General features: G+C 46.7%; 1 long non-coding RNA gene across 1 annotated transcript; it reads right to left on the reverse strand.

Annotated features, from left to right (window-relative positions):
• Positions 1-309: 309 nt before the first annotated feature.
• LOC122200486 lies at positions 310-16,687 on the reverse strand. Its single transcript, XR_006193821.1, has 3 exons — positions 16,601-16,687; positions 15,301-15,406; positions 310-430 (listed from the first exon to the last, which is right to left on the reverse strand). It is a non-coding gene; the product is annotated as an uncharacterized LOC122200486 (long non-coding RNA).
• Between the last annotated feature and the right edge of the window lie 303 nt (positions 16,688-16,990).

Genomic DNA, 16,990 nt, shown 5'->3' on the forward strand with positions numbered 1-16,990 from the left:
AGGTGGTAATAATCACCAACAGAGTTATTGTGAGAGAAAAACAAGACAAGGTTTATAATGCACGTAGCACAGTGCCTGGCAGAGAGTAGGAGCTAATTAAATGTGAACTCCATTCCCTTTCTCTGTGGAATACCTTGGTAGCTGAAATACTCCTTTATCCATCAAGGAATTAACACCACTGTTATGAGATTAATTCACGGCAATGCACATGAAAACAGTGATTCAGATCGTGGCAAAAAACTATAATTAAAGTATCTGGTATTGTTTGATTACAGGGTTGGCTTCACTCACTTCAGCACTTTGTGGGCAGAGAGCAGGCAGCCTGGGGGCAAAGCAGCTTTGTTTTCTGGGAGGTTTCTGACCACTTCTCAGGGCCCTGCTGGGAGGTGATGATTCCTTGGATTCTTGTTTTGCACTGAAGAGCTGGAACCTTAGTGGGACAGAGTAGAGAGGGGACTTCACATTTACTGAACATCTACTATGTATCAGGCCCTTTAAACACTTATTCTTACTTTATTCACCCAGAAATCCCAAAAGGTCAAAACTTGTAACTGCATTGAACAACCAAGAATGTTGAGGCTCGAAGAAATTCAGTAATGCTCAAGACGTCATTCCCAGTAAGGGATGGAGCTGGGTTCGACTCAAGTCCACTAGACTCCAAAGGCTATGTTCAATTCACCATGCAGGCTGCCTCCACCAAATTGACAGCCAACTGAGTAACAGGCACCATTTTTAAGTACTTTAAATGTTACAACCACACTGCTAGTTAGCTATCCAATTGTATTCTCCCCTTCTTTACTCATGGAATCCTAAGTTTTTATTCTAAATACCAATATGGCCATCTGCGGATCATTTCCCAGTTTCCTTTGCAGCTAAGGAAGCCCAAAAGACCCAAGAGGTTGTTGGTTGTAACTACCGGGAAATTTCCTAAACAGATTACCAACATCCTTGACACACACAGTTCTATGTCCTCTGTTCCCTCTACCTTTCCTTCTGCTTCCCGTCTAGAATATAGGCTGAGAGTTGGTGCCTGGCAGTCATTTTGAACCATGAGGTTCATGAGGCGACCTTGAGAATGGAAGATAGTGCCAAAGGCGGGAGAGCAGAAAGCTAGAGGAAGCCTGGGCCCCTGACAACTATGGAGCTGCCATGCCAATACTAGATGAGCAAGTTTTGAATTTCTTTTAAATGAAAAGAAATAAACCTCTACTCATTGAAGTCCCTTTATTTTTGTTATCCCAGCTAAACAGAATCCTAACTTATACACCTATAATACCTTGGTCAATCCTCCAACAGTTCTATGAGGTAGGCAACATTCTTGTTTTTCAGGTGATGTAACAGAAACTCAGAGAGGTTAAGTGACTGGCCCTGGATCACTGAGCTAGTAAGTAACAAGAGTGTGGATTTGAACTCAAGCCGACTTATACTCCTAATAATTATATCAGACAGCCGAGTTGGACTTAACATCAAAGACTATTTTTCTAAGCTGAAGAACTTTCATGTCTCAGTGGAATTTTCCTTGAGAATCAAACTTTATTTCTGATGGCTTGAGCCCTATTTGCATCTGGCATGAGGTTAGTTTTTCACTTTGTAAGAAATAACATTCTAATGGGTTTTTAAGGGCCCAGAAGACTTGTTAGCCATTCCCTGGCTGCCGCAGGACAAACTCATTAAAAACATCTGAACAAAACCAACAGAACTTGAAGGGCAACAAGAAAATGAAGAAGACGCTGTGTGCATGGGGTTAGAGAATCTGTACAGTAAATCACGAATGTCAGAGGGCCTACTCACCCGACCGGAGTTGGGACTCTGTCCAGGACATTTAACCTGTTTGCATTCCCAGATCCCATAGCTTGGGGATGAGAATGGCAATCACATATTCATTATACTAGAATTTCTTCCAGTGAAACAATTTGGATGTTCCTGGAGTTTTCTCTTAACAGGATTTTACCTTTGTGGAAAAGAGTTTGCCAAGCAAACAAAGGAAGCAAATAAATTGGAGGAGAACTGTTTAGCGAGCGAAAGAGAACAAATCGTTTTGTGGCACCAGGAAAGTACCCAATTACAGTAAAATATGGTTTATCCAGGGTTCTGTTGATTGGGACTTGCTATTAATTGGTATCTGTAATAAGGGGATAATCACACAGATGTGCCAGGGTGGAGGTAAGGAATACTCAAGTATGCCATGCAGAGGTGACTTAGCACAGTAACTACCACAGAAGAGAAAATACATCTTTTATGGAGCTCTAGGACCTAGAGCTGGCCACCATGTTCCCTCTCCCAGCTTTTGGGAAGCAATCTATAGATGATACAAAAACAATTTTAAAAATCGTGAGTGGAGAAAAAGCAATAAATTCTCCCTCCAGGATTGATGCCCTTAACAACCCAGGCAGAGAGCAGAAAGCATTAGCCCCAGTAGCTGCAAGTAATTTTGCAGGCTTTCTGGCTACCTGGCTACCTTTTAGAAGCCCACCTGATCAAATATCAAGAGGCAGCACAGCATGTATTGTCTTGGGTTTGAATCCTTGCTCTTCACCTACTTGGCCAAGTTAGTTAAATGTTTGCAAAATGGAGAGAGTAATAACCCCCACAGTTGGCTGCAGTGAGGGTTCAATCGGATAATACACGTAAAGTGTTAGAATATCTAGCACACAGTTAAGGGTCAATAACTCATGGTCAGTGTCAGTGATTAGAGTTATCAGTGCATGGTCTGCCATGATTTTCTTCCTCCCCTTCCTTCCGTGACAGCCCCATAATGGTTGTTCTCATGTGGTGGTGGCTAATCAGGCTTCCTAAGAAAATCAGGAGCCCAGCACAGAGGTAGACCAGGGAAGGCCCTTGGTTGGCTTCTGTTAAAATATTAGGGCTTAAAATTTGGGTTTAAAATATGGGTTTTAAAATAGGGCTTAAATATGGGTTTCGATCCTTAATTTTCTGACGACCTGTTGTCTCTGTGACCTTAAGCAAGATCTCAGGAGCTAGGAATACACATGTTTATCTATGGGTGCCTGTGAACTTTTGCTAATTAAAAAGTGTAGTTAATAACTCTTCCTCTTGTGAGTTTTAAGCCTTGTATCTAGTGCCCTGCTCACTATTAAGACTGGATGGACAGGTTAGTTAGAGGAATGGCCCGTGCACTTTAATTTGGAGGACCTCAGCCTAATAAACCATCCCAAACCTTAGCAGCTTAGAACAGCAACCATTCGCTTAGCTGATTATTCTGAGGCTTGCCAATTTGGTTTAGGCTCAGTTGGACAGTTCTTCTGTTAGTTGCAAATGGGTTCACTCACCTGCTTACAGTTGACTGCCAGCCAGCTAGGTGACTCTGTTTCTGGGAGTTAGCTGGCTGTTGGGTGGGATGGTGGAAGCAATATGGGCTATATGTCTCATCATTCAGCAGGCTAGCTCTGGCTCGATTACATGGGGGTAGTCGTGGGGTTGCAAGGGAATCAAGAGAGAGTTACGTCCCAATGCATAGCACTTTTCAAATCTCCATTTGTACCACAGAAGCCAAAGCAAATCACACAACCAAACCCAGAGTAAGTATGTGGGGGAGCTCCCCAAAGGCATGGATGCAGGGTGGTGTGAACCTATCAGGAGCCATTACTGCAACAATCTACCATAAGCACCACAGAACCCGCTCTGGGAGAAGTCGTTCTGAAACAGGCACTTTGTACACATGAGGCCAAAGTGACTTTCCTCTTAATGAATCCCAAGGAGAAATCATTCAGTCCAGTAGTCTGGACAGTTTGAATGATAAAATTCTCTTCCCAACCAATTGAAAGGTTGACTTTTGCACATAGATTTCCTTAATCTGTGAATTAGGGCGCCAGAATAGGAGGTTTCTAAATTCTCTTTAAACTCTGACATTCTGTGAATCAATACTTTTCTATTCCAATTAAAGAATAGCTAAAACCTAGCCCAGGAAAGCTCTGTTTTCTCGTCTGATGAAGTAGACAGGAAATTTCAACCAGAAGCAACTGGTCAACTGTTAGGATTGAGTGACCATAGATTAAAATGCCTCAGGAAATAGTGAATTCTGTTTATTGAAGGTGATCAAGCACAGACTGGATAGCTGTTTATTTGTTTGTTTTGTTTTGTTTTGTTTTGTTTTAATCATGTGAAGTTGTGGTTTTTATGGTAGGTGTATGAAGGGACATCAGAATTTTCCTGTTGCTCCTAGCGATTCTGATGCTCACCCCAAAGCAGACCACACGGAGAAGTGGGATTAGTCCTTGCATCAGGTAAAATGTTAGATTAGATTCACTCAGCAATAAGAAGGACAAATGAGCACTTACTGTAAGTAAATCGAGATGCTTTTACATCTTACCTTTCGACTCTTTGAGTACCTGTAACTTTTTTTTACAAAGGGAACAAAAATTCAGAGAGGTGAGAACATTTGCTAAAAGTCATTCCCAACTAGGAAGTGTCTGAGTAGTTCTTTCCCTACGTTCCTGGTGATCTGTTTTCTTCCCTCCTTCCCTTCTATCATTCGTTCATTCGTTCAGTCTGTCCCTCATCTGGAGTTCACGCTTTGTGAAATTTCTATGTGTTAGGAAAGACAGCCACTCATTATTCCTAGAGCGTGTGTGAACCTCACGTTCCACACCTTAAGATTTGGGTGTGAATGACATTCGATAATACATGTAAACTCAAGCGGTACCTGGTGACTAGAAAACACTCCCTGAAGGCTGGCTAGTAGTATTTTAGGGGAAATGATAGGAAGCTTTTGACACTGAGCCTGAGCTCAGAGAATCTGAGATGTGTGTTCAGAAGGAAACATTTACAAAGGGTTAGAGGACGATGACCAGAGCCCTGGGCCCTTGAATCCCGTGGTTGCTGCAGGAACCCTGAGGAGAATGAAGGACACCCTGAGCAGTGGACACCTCCAGGGGGAGCCGGCGGGGCAGGAGCCCAGCCCTGTGTGCTCTCCTCCTCCCACAGCGCAAGCCAGGACCGAGAAGTTCCTTGAAAGGGCTGTTCTTTGGAAGCATGGTGCCTTTCTGGAGATTGCCAGAGAGCATACCGCCGAGACCACACTGGAGACGTCTGCTCTCTTGAGGTGATGCCCAGGGTAAACATGAGATGAAGGAGTTCGTTGTCTCCCTGCTCTGTGCTCCCACAGCCCCTCCCGATAGCCCTCTTGGGCAAGACCTAAGACCACACAACTCACAAGGGGCCAACATCTGGTCTCCAGAAAACGCTCAAGAAAGGCTTGCCCTGGCAAACTCCTGGAGTGCTGGTCACACCCAGCAGCTGGCCACCTTCTCCTTCACTCTGAGGACGTGACAGATAGCCAGGTCCCGCGTGGGTCCATCATAGGGCAAAAGCATGCCATAGCCTGGCCACAACACAGCAGGAGACTCATATCAGGCTTTTTGCGGGGTCTCCTGGAAGTCCTCTCCCTTGCCCTGGATGCAGATATGCATGCAAGAATATGCTCTCTGAACAGGGGTGAGGCCAGGTGGGGGTGGGGGGGAAGGACTGAATATTCTCTAGAAAAAGATCCTTTTCTGCAGTCGTTTTAAAGGAACATGCCGATAAGGCAATTCTTGGCAGTGTTGAAAAGAGATTAGAGGTAGCCGGAAGACTTACGTAACTGGAACATGAGATGGAAACAGCACAGGTGGTTCACCTTCGAATGTGCTCCCACTGGCCCAGCCCTGCCTCCAGGTCCGCTAGCGCCTCCTGATGTTGACGCCTGACTCTGTAGCCCAGACCTACAGCTCCAAGCTCAGGCCCAGAGGGTCCCCTGAAGGAAGCCTTTCATTCCAGAATGCTTTGCCACCTTGGAGACATTGCTGTTACAGAAGCAGTTGCAAGGACCCCAGATAAAAGTCTCAGGGGAAGACAGCTTCAGCATTCAGTCTGGTTTGTGCTTTCCAGTGTGCTAAGGGCTTTTCGTATGTAATGCCATTTAAATAGAAAAGCCAAAAAAAAAAAAAGAAAGAAAGAAAAAAGAAAAGGTAATTCTGTGCCATCCTTGGAGCAGCTTGGGGTATTAATTTCATTTTTTCTGTTCTCCCTGCATGGTTCTCTGCCCTGAATGCTCTTCTCCAGCATGTCCACATTTGCAAACTCCATCAGTCCTTACAGCCCCAGCTCAGGTCCCACCCTCTCCATCCATGAAGACTTCTGGGATCCCCCTCTCTGCCGCCACCACCACTACCCAGTCAGAACGATTTCATCACATACTAATTCGTTCCGTGCTGTAGTTTCCTCATCCGTGAAATGGGCATCACAATAGTGCCTGCTCCATGCAATTGTGGCGATCAGTAAGAACGCTTAAAATGAAGCTTAGCATATCGACGAAGCTCGGTAATAATAATCGTTGTCGTTGCTGTTACTGGCGGATGTGACTTCTCTCCTTTGTTGTACTGTGAGATTGTGGAGACGGGGCAGGGACGAGGGCTTATCCGTCTCTGAACCCTAGAGCTCAGTAGATGGCCTCGATACCCAACAGCTCTTCAGGCTCTGTAGAATAGCTGTGAGACGTGTGCGTACACGAGTGGCAGGGGCCAAAGGCGAGAGCGACCCGTGAGCCAACAAACACACCGCTTATCACCCCTCCATCTGCCTGGCCATCTTTCTGGGCTACTGTCACTATCTGCTCAAAGCCAGCCAACCCGTCCTGGTGCTGGCTGCCGGCCTCCTTGCCTCCAAACAGCCACCAAAGAGGTGCCGTTACTGTCGTGCAGGTGACAGCATCGCGGAAGCCGCCTTTGGCAATCTGCCTCGTGGGGGCTGGTGCAGGTAGAACCTGAGCCCCTGGCAAAGCGGGGGCTCGGTGTGGCCGCAGCCCCAGCCCTGCCTCGGATACCCATGAAAGCAATGAACGCGGCGCGCCTTTGACTCTTTACCTTGTCTCTTACGCTTCTTGCAAGGCATGGACGGTTCTAATGGATGTCAGACTTTGAATTTCTTATCATGTTGTTTATATCTAATAAGTGACTCGCCCTGTTTTTTTAAAAGTCAGCTTTTAAAAATACTGTGTTTGAACATCTGTCAAGGGCTGGGGATTAGTTGAATAGGCAGTGGATGCCAGGATATTATATTCTCTCTTATCCTTTATACTGTAATTATCTTGATCCTCAAACAACTCAGCGCCAGTTACAACCACTTTCGCAGACTTGTTGTTGCTGCAAATTCAAAAAATTATTTTATTTGAATCTAAATTAAACTGATATGTAACAAGGTTTTTTTTTTTCATGCGAAGTCTCAAAAAACAGTATCTGCAGATGATTAAAAAACAGTAAAACATGGACAATTTCAAAGTTTATTTCAAGAATAAACTCATGAAAATTCATCTAATTACGCAGCAGTGTACCAAAAATAATCTTTTCCAAACCTAAATGTGTTTAACAAAACACACAGTCAGCTAAGCCAAATGAAAGCAAACGTGTGTTTCTGCCACAGTCACCCCCTCCCCTTGGTGCTCGAGTGGGCAGGAGGGCTTGGCAGGGTTTGGAAGCCTGTTGGCGGCTTCTGTGTCCTGAGCCGCGCTCGTCAACGTTTCCAGCGAGGGGCCGTTGGCATCCACTGGTCACGGAAATAGGCCCTGTTGTGAGTGGTCTCGGTTCCCGGCCATGTGCACAGCTGGGTGTGGAGAACTTCGAGCATTTTGGTCTCAGGAACCGTCTCGGGCAGAAGACACAACCAGACTATCGCGCACGTAAGTAACGCACAGCCGGGCCTTGTCTGCCACTGAGTCACAGTAATAGTGGCAACGTCTACCACGTAATGTGCCCTTGCTGTGAGTCAGGTATTTACTCGAGGGCCTTACATTCATTTTGTCAACTGATTCATAGAGCAAGACTGGGAGGTGGTTGTGGTTACCCTATTTTAAAGGTGCAGAAACTGAGATTCATAGGTAAATACCCTTCCTAAGATCACTCGAACAATTGGTTGAGCTGAGATGGACTCTGCCTGCCTTCCAAAGCCATGTTCACCTCTGCTCTATCACGCTATGTTAGCTTGGTCCTGGGCTGGCTTCTTTGGGGAATCCGTGGGAACCTAGCTTTCCCAACCCAGACAGCAACTTGTCCTTCTCTGCATCTCAGTATGTTCACCTGAAAAATGGAGAATGCAAGCCTTAGGACATAGTAAGAACTCAAAAAGTCATGAAAGATTATTGTTCCATTAGACTATACACTCTCGGAGAGCAGGAAGGTATCTATTTTATTCATAATTGCATCCCTCAGACCTTCCACATAGTAGCTCTTAGAGTGTTGGCCATATACTAGTCATTAATGCATGGGAAGTAAAAAAAAAATAAGAGAAGTGTCCTTCTTATAAATTGTTTGTGGCATATTTGGGAAAAGAAGACTAATCCACATAAGCAGAGGAGAGACCCACTCCAGTGAACATTCTAAGAATATTGACTAGGCTCATCAATAATGTCATATTGGAAGCGTACCTTGCTGTGTATTAGAAATTGGGTTCCGGTGGGGCGCCTGGGTGGCTCAGTCGGTTAAGCGCCCAACTTCGGCTCAGGTCATGATCTCGCAGTTTGTGAGTTCGAGCCCCGTGTCGGGCTCTGAGCTGACAGCTCGGAGCCTGGAGCCTGCTTCAGATTCTGTGTCTCCCTCTCTCTCTCTGCCCCTCCCCTGCTCATGCTCTGGCACTTTCTGCCTCAAAAATAAATAAAACATTAAAAAAATAAAAAAAAAAAAAAAGAAAGAAAAAGAAATTGGGTTCCGGACTCAGTGCTCCAATTTCCTAGCTGTCCAGCCCAGTCACTTTTTTTTTTTTTTAGGTTTATTTCTTTATTTTGAGAGAAAGAAACAGAGAGAAGGAGGTAGGGAGAGAGAGGGAGAGAGAGAATCCCAAGCAGGCTCTGCACTGTCAGCAGAGTCCAGTGCAGGGCCCCATCTCACAAACCATGAGATCATGACCTGAGCTGAAATCAAGAGTCAGTGTCAGGTGCTCAACTGAGTGAGCCACCCAGGTGCCCCCAGGCAAGTGTTTGAGCCTCTCTGAGCTTCTGTCAGGGAAGAGTCATAATGATCTCACTCTGCTTTTCTCTTTGCATGGTTGTGAGGATCTCCCAAAATACAGTAAGCACTGTCACGTGCTGTATGAAATGCCATGACCATCATCACTTTTTGACAGTGAGAACAGGCAGATGAGGTTGAACTCACTGGAGGAAATGGTTAGAGGTTTGAAACATGAAGGGGGAGCCACATTTCATTGTGGATTATAATGGATTTCCAGGAGAAGAACTAAAATCAAGGATCTATATCAGATTCAAATCCTGTTTCCAGAAGCCTATATCATCCTGGGGGTTCTCACTCAATCACTTGCCTCCCAGTGGCAATATTAGACACTCCCTAAATGTTTTTCAAATGTAGCTCATTTGTCTTAATTGTGATAAAAGAGTTGGATTGAATTAAAGGAAATAGGGTTGAAACTTAATTACAACACACCCACCCCCAAACACACAAATAAAATCACCAAATCAACTGTCTTCATGAAGTTCTGTGGTCTGCCCCACCTCTCTACCTTTTCCTTAACTGAAGCAGAGAACAAGAGGAAAGAGCCTGGCTGCTAGAAAGGGTCGTAGGAATGCGTCCTTGGACACCCAGGGGGAAGGAACCTGGGACTTCCAGGAAACAGGAAGTCCCCATCTCCGTTCAACTCCTTGAAACATGCTTTCCAAGATTGGCTTAAAAAGTGAAGGTTTTTATCTCAACATTCAGCTATCGATTCATGGAATATTTTCAATTTCTCCTGTGTGCCTGGCACTGTGCTAATCCTTGGGTCTCCAGGCTTTTCTTATTTTGTATCTCTGTGACCTTGGGCAAGTCCCTCAAAGGTTCTGATCCTCAGTTTATTTGGAGAACTGACATCCTTTTTTACATGCCTTCCAAAGTTAGTAGAATGATTGAATTAGGTTAAAATGCTTAGCACACTCTCTGACCTATAGCAATTACTTTAAAAGAAATAGTAAAGAATTGAAGATTAAAAGGAAAGAAAGAAAGAAAGAAAGAAAGAAAGAAAGAAAGAAAGAAAGAAAGATCTTTGGATGTAATAGTGGGATAAGCCATAGAAAGAACTAATTATAGTTAGCAGTTGGAAGAAACACATGCATGTTTTGCATGCATGTGCAAAACACAGACTGGATTCTGCTAGCCCCTTCTCAAACACGCTCCGTGTCTGCCACACCATTCCGCAGGAGCCCAAACTCCTGAGGCCCTGGCCACCCTCCAGACCCATCTCTCACAACCCCAACCCTAGCCCCCACTCTTTCGCCACGTGTGGGTTCTCTTGGCTGGCTCTTGAAGAGACAGTGTTCTTTCGGGCATCCCCACCTTTGTCCAGGCTGTTCCCTCTACTTGGAAAAGCCCCAGTCATTTACAAGACCCAGCTGAATAGCAGCCCCTCTAGAAGACCCCCGGTCTTGTCCTCCTGTCCAGGCAGAGTTTTGTTCTCTCCTCTTGTCCCCACAGCATTTGGACAGTTGACACAGTGTTCTTTTTGTGACCGGTTTTCCAGTAGACCACGGGCTTCCTGACTTAGGAGCCTCTCCGTCATGGAGGGGTCTGGCCCAGTGCCTGACATGGGGGCGTTTAGTGATGAGAGAGAGGTAAGCAGAGAGTCAGTAAAAGATCAAGAAATTCTTGACAGTGGTTCCCAGAGGTGGGGGGTGAGTCCAGGGATGGGCTACTAAGGCTCACCTGGAAAAATTCTGAAAACAAAACAAAACAAAGCACACGTATATTATGTCCTCCTAGGATTGCTGATGTGTGGACCCAGGTAAAAATGGATTTACCTAGAAGCTAATGAAGCTTATACTTTAGGAACCTTCACTCGCACACCATTCCAGCACCTGGCGAGGTGCATTTCTTGTTGATAATTTTTTTGTTTTTTTATTTTTCTAAAAGTTTATTTATTTAAGGAGAGAGAGCCCAGGCAGAAGGGCAGAGACAGAGGGAGAGAGAGAATCCCAAGCAGGCTCCATGCTGTCAGCACAGAGCCTGGTGCAGGGCTCAATCTCACAAACCGTGAGATCATGACTTGGACCAAAACCAAGAGTTGGATGCTCAACCAATTGAGCCACCCCGATGCCTCTATAATGTTATGTTTCTTTAAAAAGGTCCCTCCATACAGAATGAGCTCAGGCCTCATAAAACCTGGACCACATCTGGCCCCAGGATCTGGAGTTTTAATAACTTGCTAAGTGATTCTGGTACACAGCCAGGGTTGGAGATCACTTGCTACTCAATCAATTTACAGACCAGAAGCATCAGCTTCACGGGTGAGTGTCTTAGGAATTTAGAGTCTCAGGATTCACTTAAGACCCATTATATCTGAGTTCACATTTTTACAAAATCTCTGGGCTGACAAATGTCCATTGACAGATGAATGGATAAAGAAGATGTGGTGTGTGTGTGTGTGTGTGTGTGTGTGTGTGTAATGGAATATTACTCAGCAATAAAAATAATGAAATCTTGCCATTTGCAACAATGTGGATGGAACTAGAGGGTATTATCCTAAGCGAAATGTCAGAGAAAGACAAATACCGTATGATTTCACTCGTGTCGAATTTAAGAAACAAAACAGATGCACATAGGGGAAGGGAAACAAAAAGAAGATAAAAACAGAGAGGGAGACAAACCATAAAAGACTCTTAAATACAGAGAACAAACTGAGGGTTGTTGCAAGGGTATTGGGTAGGGGGATGGGCTAGATGGGTGAGGGGCATTAAGGAGGACACTTGTTGGGAGGAGCACTGGTATTATATGTAAGTGACAAATCACTAGATTCTATTTCTGAAATTATAACTACACTATATGTTAACTAACTTGGATTTAAAATTTTTAAAAATTAAAAAAATAAATAAATGACAAAATCTCTGGGCTGGTTCCCATGAAGAAATTGCATTCAAAATAAAGTTTGTGAAGTGTGGCTCTCATTTTTTCTCCGAGAGAAATATTATTTCCAGCCGTGAGATTAAGGAGGCCTTCTTGGAGGAGGTGATCTCCGAACGCGGCCCTAAAGTAGAAGCAGTGTTTGGGTGTGTGAAGTATATTCCAGCAGAGGGAGCAGTGTTAGTAGACTCACTGAGGTGGGGAGTATGGGTGTGTACAAGTGGTCCAGGGACTTTGGGCTGGAATTCGGCAAGGTCAATTGCAGGGAAGCTGCCTGGAGTGGAAATGGGAGCGGCAGGCAGGCCGTGAAGGCACTCATGTGCTGGGTTAAGGCCCCTGGATTCTAACAGGTAGGAATGTGGAGGTTTGGTGTTTGGTTCCAAAAGATATGAGAGATTAAGCTGCAAAAGCAAGACTTTCCCTGGAAGACAGAAGGGGCCACGGATATTCATGCATGCTCAGGTACAGATCACTTATGCCCCAGCCTTTCCTGAAGAAAGTACTGGAAAGGAAGGGACAGGAGGCCAGAAGAGAGGGCTGAAAGAAATTACTGGAGGCCCTCATATTTATTTCCACCCTGGAGGGCTGCTGAGAGTCCCACCTTGCTTGCATACTGGAAACTCCATGACCATTGGCTGATGGAGGTGTGCAGAGGGGAAGGAGCTGGTGTGGTCCAGGCTGAGCCCTGTGAATTCCCCATCACTCCCCATTCTTTCCGGCCACCACCTGCAGCTTCTTCTAGTTCACTCATTCCCGTGGCCCCAACTAAACCTCCTGCAGGGTTGGGCCGCCTGGGTGGCTCCATGGGTTAGGCTTCTGAATTCGGCTCAGGTCATAATCTCATGGTTGGTGAGTTCGAGCCCCGTGTTGGCCTCTGTGCTGACAGCTCAGAGCCTGGAGCCTGCTTCGGATTCTGTGTCTCCTTCTTTCTCTCTGCCCCTCCCCTGCTTGTGCTCTCTGTCTCTCTTTCTCAAAAATAAGTAAATAAATAAATACACATAAAACAAACTAACCTCCTGTAGGTTGTTAGGAAGGTTAAAGAGGAGAATATAGCGCAGTACCAGGAATCTATTAGGACCTGAAAAAGTGCATGAAATCCTTTGAAACTTGGCATCAGAGCTCATGGCCCATGCATTTTTCTACCCTATACCTGGTTCAAGTTCTAATACATAGTGGATTTTCAATGAATGACTCCTGGAGAAAGTGGCCAAAATACCAGCTAATGGGAAACTCATTGCCATTTGGCCTCGGAGAAGGTTTTGTTAAGGGCTGTGATATTACACACACTTTAATAATGCACACCAGTCACAATGTAGTCGGCATTTACTGTGCCCATCACTGTGCCAAGCATTTTGCCTCTATCATTTCATTTAGTCCCATCCTACTGATGAGGAAAGGGGGCCTGAGAGATGCTGAGCATCTGGCTCAAAGTCCCGCTGCCATGAAAAGGCAGAGCTGGAGACAGACTGAACATCAGTGGGAGATGAGAGCAGCATTCAAGTGCAAAGCTTCTTTCCGGTGTCACGGTAAACGGGGTCCCATAGGGAAATGCACATTTGGTTTTTCCCCTCCCCCACCTCGCCTTTCTCAGATGTTAGGGAGAGTCAACATCACGCTTCATACTGGTGGACTTTGTACACTCAGTGTCAGAGAAAACACAGAGAAAACATCCCGGATGATCTAGTTCAATGCTGCTGTCTTACAGATACTAAAATGGAGGCCCAGAGAGGTTGCCTGACTTGGTCGAGGTAACACAGCATTGAGAGTGGGAGGGCTGGGCTCCATGTTAGATTTTCGGCTCTCATCATATGGTTCTTACATTAAGATAAAAACAGGGGCGCCTGGGTGGCTCGGTCGGTTAAGCATCCGACTTCGGCTCAGGTCATGATCTCACGGTCCATGAGTTCGAGCCCTGCGTTGGGCTCTGTGCTGACAGCTCAGAGCCTGGAGCCTGTTTCGGATTCTGTGTCTCCCTCTCTCTCTGTCCCTCCCCTGTTCATGCTCTGTCTCTCTCTGTCTCAAAAATAAAATAAAAAAACGTTAAAAAAAATTAAAAAAAAAAAGATAAAAACAAACATTAAAAAAAAGGTTATATTTCTCACTATGCCTTCACTTCTTCACATCTTTCTCCCTTTATTAGCCTTCCTCTTCTCTTTTACTTCATTCAGCTCTTTATTGGCTCAGCAAATATTTAATGAGGCACTGCTCTAAGCATTTTACATGTACTAGGTTATTTAAATCACGCAGAAACCTTGCGATTCAGTCACTATTATTATTCCCATTTTACAGATGAGGCACGTGTGGCTCAGAAACCTTAGACAAATTGCCCAAGGTCAGAGAGTTGGAAGGCGCTGAGGACCTACAGAGATATCTGTGTTGATATGTCCTCCAAGTGCCTGATGGCCACTGGAGGTGAATGCCTCCAGGAGGGACAGGAGGGGCAGGTGTTCCCATGAGTCTTTTATCATATTTCTCCTTAGTTGTTTTTTGGAGAATAATCCTCACGTGGTTTGCTCCAGGGCATGAAGGGGGGGACTGCACTGCACTTGGGGCTGTGGGTCATGTGGTTTAGAGCCCTGAGAGCTGGAACTTAGCTGGAACTTAGCTCTGCCACTCACTAGCTATCATATAGGATGAGTCAATTCATCCCAATTTGTCTCATCTGGATAAGGGCAACAATAGTCAATTCTACCCGATTGTGTGTGCATCAGAGGAGTAAACTGAGGTAAAAGTAGTTTATCATACCAAAAGGCAGGACCAAAGAGAAATCAAATAGCCATCAACCTTCCTCTGCTTTTTTTGTATAGATGTTTGTTAAAAAAGGAAGAAGGGAACTCTGCGGGGTGCCTGAGTTTAAGATAAGGATGACCGAGAACCCAAAAAGGAAGGAAGGCTCTGGAGATGATCTCTCTGTGGGTAAGGGTAAGAGGATGGATCATTTTGGAAGAGCCCAGGGGATAGTTAATGGTCTCTGGTTAAATGGATGGTTGTAGTCATTTATTTGTTCAATAAATATTTATTGAGTATCTCCCATGTGCCGGCCACAATGCTAGACAATGGGGTGGAGTGGTTTACAGAATAGACATAACCCAGATCCTCATGTAGCTTACAGTCTACTCAAAGTCGGACACAGAACAAATGCATACAGCATCTAAATGCATTATTTTAAACTGTGACATGTTTTCTATAGGAGAGGAAAGACAGCATTGGAGGACTCAATACCCTACCTCCCCCATTCTCCCCTCTCTAGTACCCCCCGTGCCTCCCAGACGACCCCATCTCCTGCCACCCACCAACTGCTTTTCAAAAGATCATAGGCCTCTGCCTATACAGGTTTATATTTTCTTGATTCAGTGCATATCTTACTTAGTTCGCTCAGGCTGCTATTATAACAAAATCCCCAAAGCGAGGTGACTTATAAACAACAAACCTTTAGTTTTCACATCTCTAGAGGCTAGCAAGTCCAAGATCATAGGGCTGGCAGATTCATGTGGGGCCCCGCTTCCTCACTGATGGCAGTCTCTCTGCACTGTAACCTTGAGTGGCAGAAGGGGCAAGGACTGTCTTTTCTGAGGACACTAATCCCATTCATGAGGGTTCCACCCCCATGACCTCCCAAAGGTCTCACCACTGAATATGGTCACCTCGGGGGTTAGAATTTCAATAGGAGAGCCTGTTAGGGGTGGGGGGGGGGTGGACACAAACATCAGCCCAGGGACAATGAACAATCTTTTGAATGCCCAAGAAAAACCTGTACACGTATCTCCAAGGGTTCGGCTGCTTTCACAGTCCGACTTGACCGCAGCCCTCTTTGATGGGCTTCCAGCATATTATTAGTCGCACTTTACAACTACAAACAATGTTCACGACAGTACAATGACTTGTCTAAGATGACATGGCCAATAAGGCCACACTAGAGCTCAGGATTCATGCTCTAAGAAAGGGTGACATAAAGGGATCCAGAGCGAATAGAAAAGGCTGAGAGCATGCCTGACTCAGAAGGTCAGACCTCCAGGACAGTGAAGTTCTAACCCTTAGGAAGCTAGAACGGAGACAGCAGCCATTCTTGGAAGACCCACGTCCAGTCCAGTTTGGGCGGCCAGAGAGGGCCCTTTAGGCCCAGAAGCAGGATTTTCAGAGCTCTAAAGGGAGCCATAGTCAAGTCTGGGATGGGGAGCAAGGGGCTTGCCTGTTACTCCAGTCTCTGTAAGGGCAGGGCCCCAGTCACCCCCATAAGGGCGCACGCCAGAGGACCAGGGCTTCGGGTGGCCTGGCTGAGTTGCTCCCACACAACCGCCACGCAATACTCCCCGGGAACGGGGTTCCAGGCATTGGGACCTGAGCTGGTCTGGGGGTCGGTCGGCCCGCCCCATGGCCGCTTCCGAGGCCGGCCGGGCCCGGCCGTGCAGTTCCCCGATGCGGACAGTAGGTGGCAGTGGGTCGTGAGAAATCTCGGTCGTCGCCGGGCAGGGCGCGGAGACCCAACCCGGAGAAAAACGCGGCTGGGCTTGGGCCGCGGCGCCGAGAGAAACGCGCCCCGGGGTGGGGCGTGGGGGCCGCCCCGGGCCGTCGGCTTCGGCCGAGCCGAGTCTGCGAGGACCTGGGAGGTAGCGCGGGACTGGGACCGGAAAGAGCTCCCCGGGACTCCTGGCCTCCCGTAGGCTGCGCGGTCCTGGGGCGCCCTGGGGACCCTGGCCCCCTGGGGAGGGCCCTGCCCACTGGCTCCTTACCCAGAACGAGTGCCTAGCGTGGGAATTTACTTCCTGAGCGAATAGCTTTGTTGTTTTGTTAAGTGAAGGAGAAACAGCCGTTCAGAGAGGTTAAGGGGTCTGGCTGTGGCCACAGCGCGCGACCGTGGCCGGGCAGGATTCGAACCCTGCTCCGCGTGCCCGGAGCCCGCGCTTCCACCCGCTGAGCAGCACCTGCGGGGCCTCTGGCGAGAGGAGCGCCCACTGTCCTGCGGGCGGCCTCCGTGGCCTTTCCGGTGACGGGCTCTGCTCAGCGGTGCTGTGGCCCCGGGCTGGTGTGCGTCGGTTCTGGGGCACTGTCCCCGGAGGGGAGTGGCTGCGATGGCCTCTCCTGCGCTGCCAAGCCCAGCGGCAGGGGCCCGTCTCCCGCAG

The sequence above is a fragment of the Panthera leo genome, chromosome D1, assembly GCF_018350215.1.
Source record: "Panthera leo isolate Ple1 chromosome D1, P.leo_Ple1_pat1.1, whole genome shotgun sequence".
NCBI lineage: Eukaryota > Metazoa > Chordata > Mammalia > Carnivora > Felidae > Panthera > Panthera leo.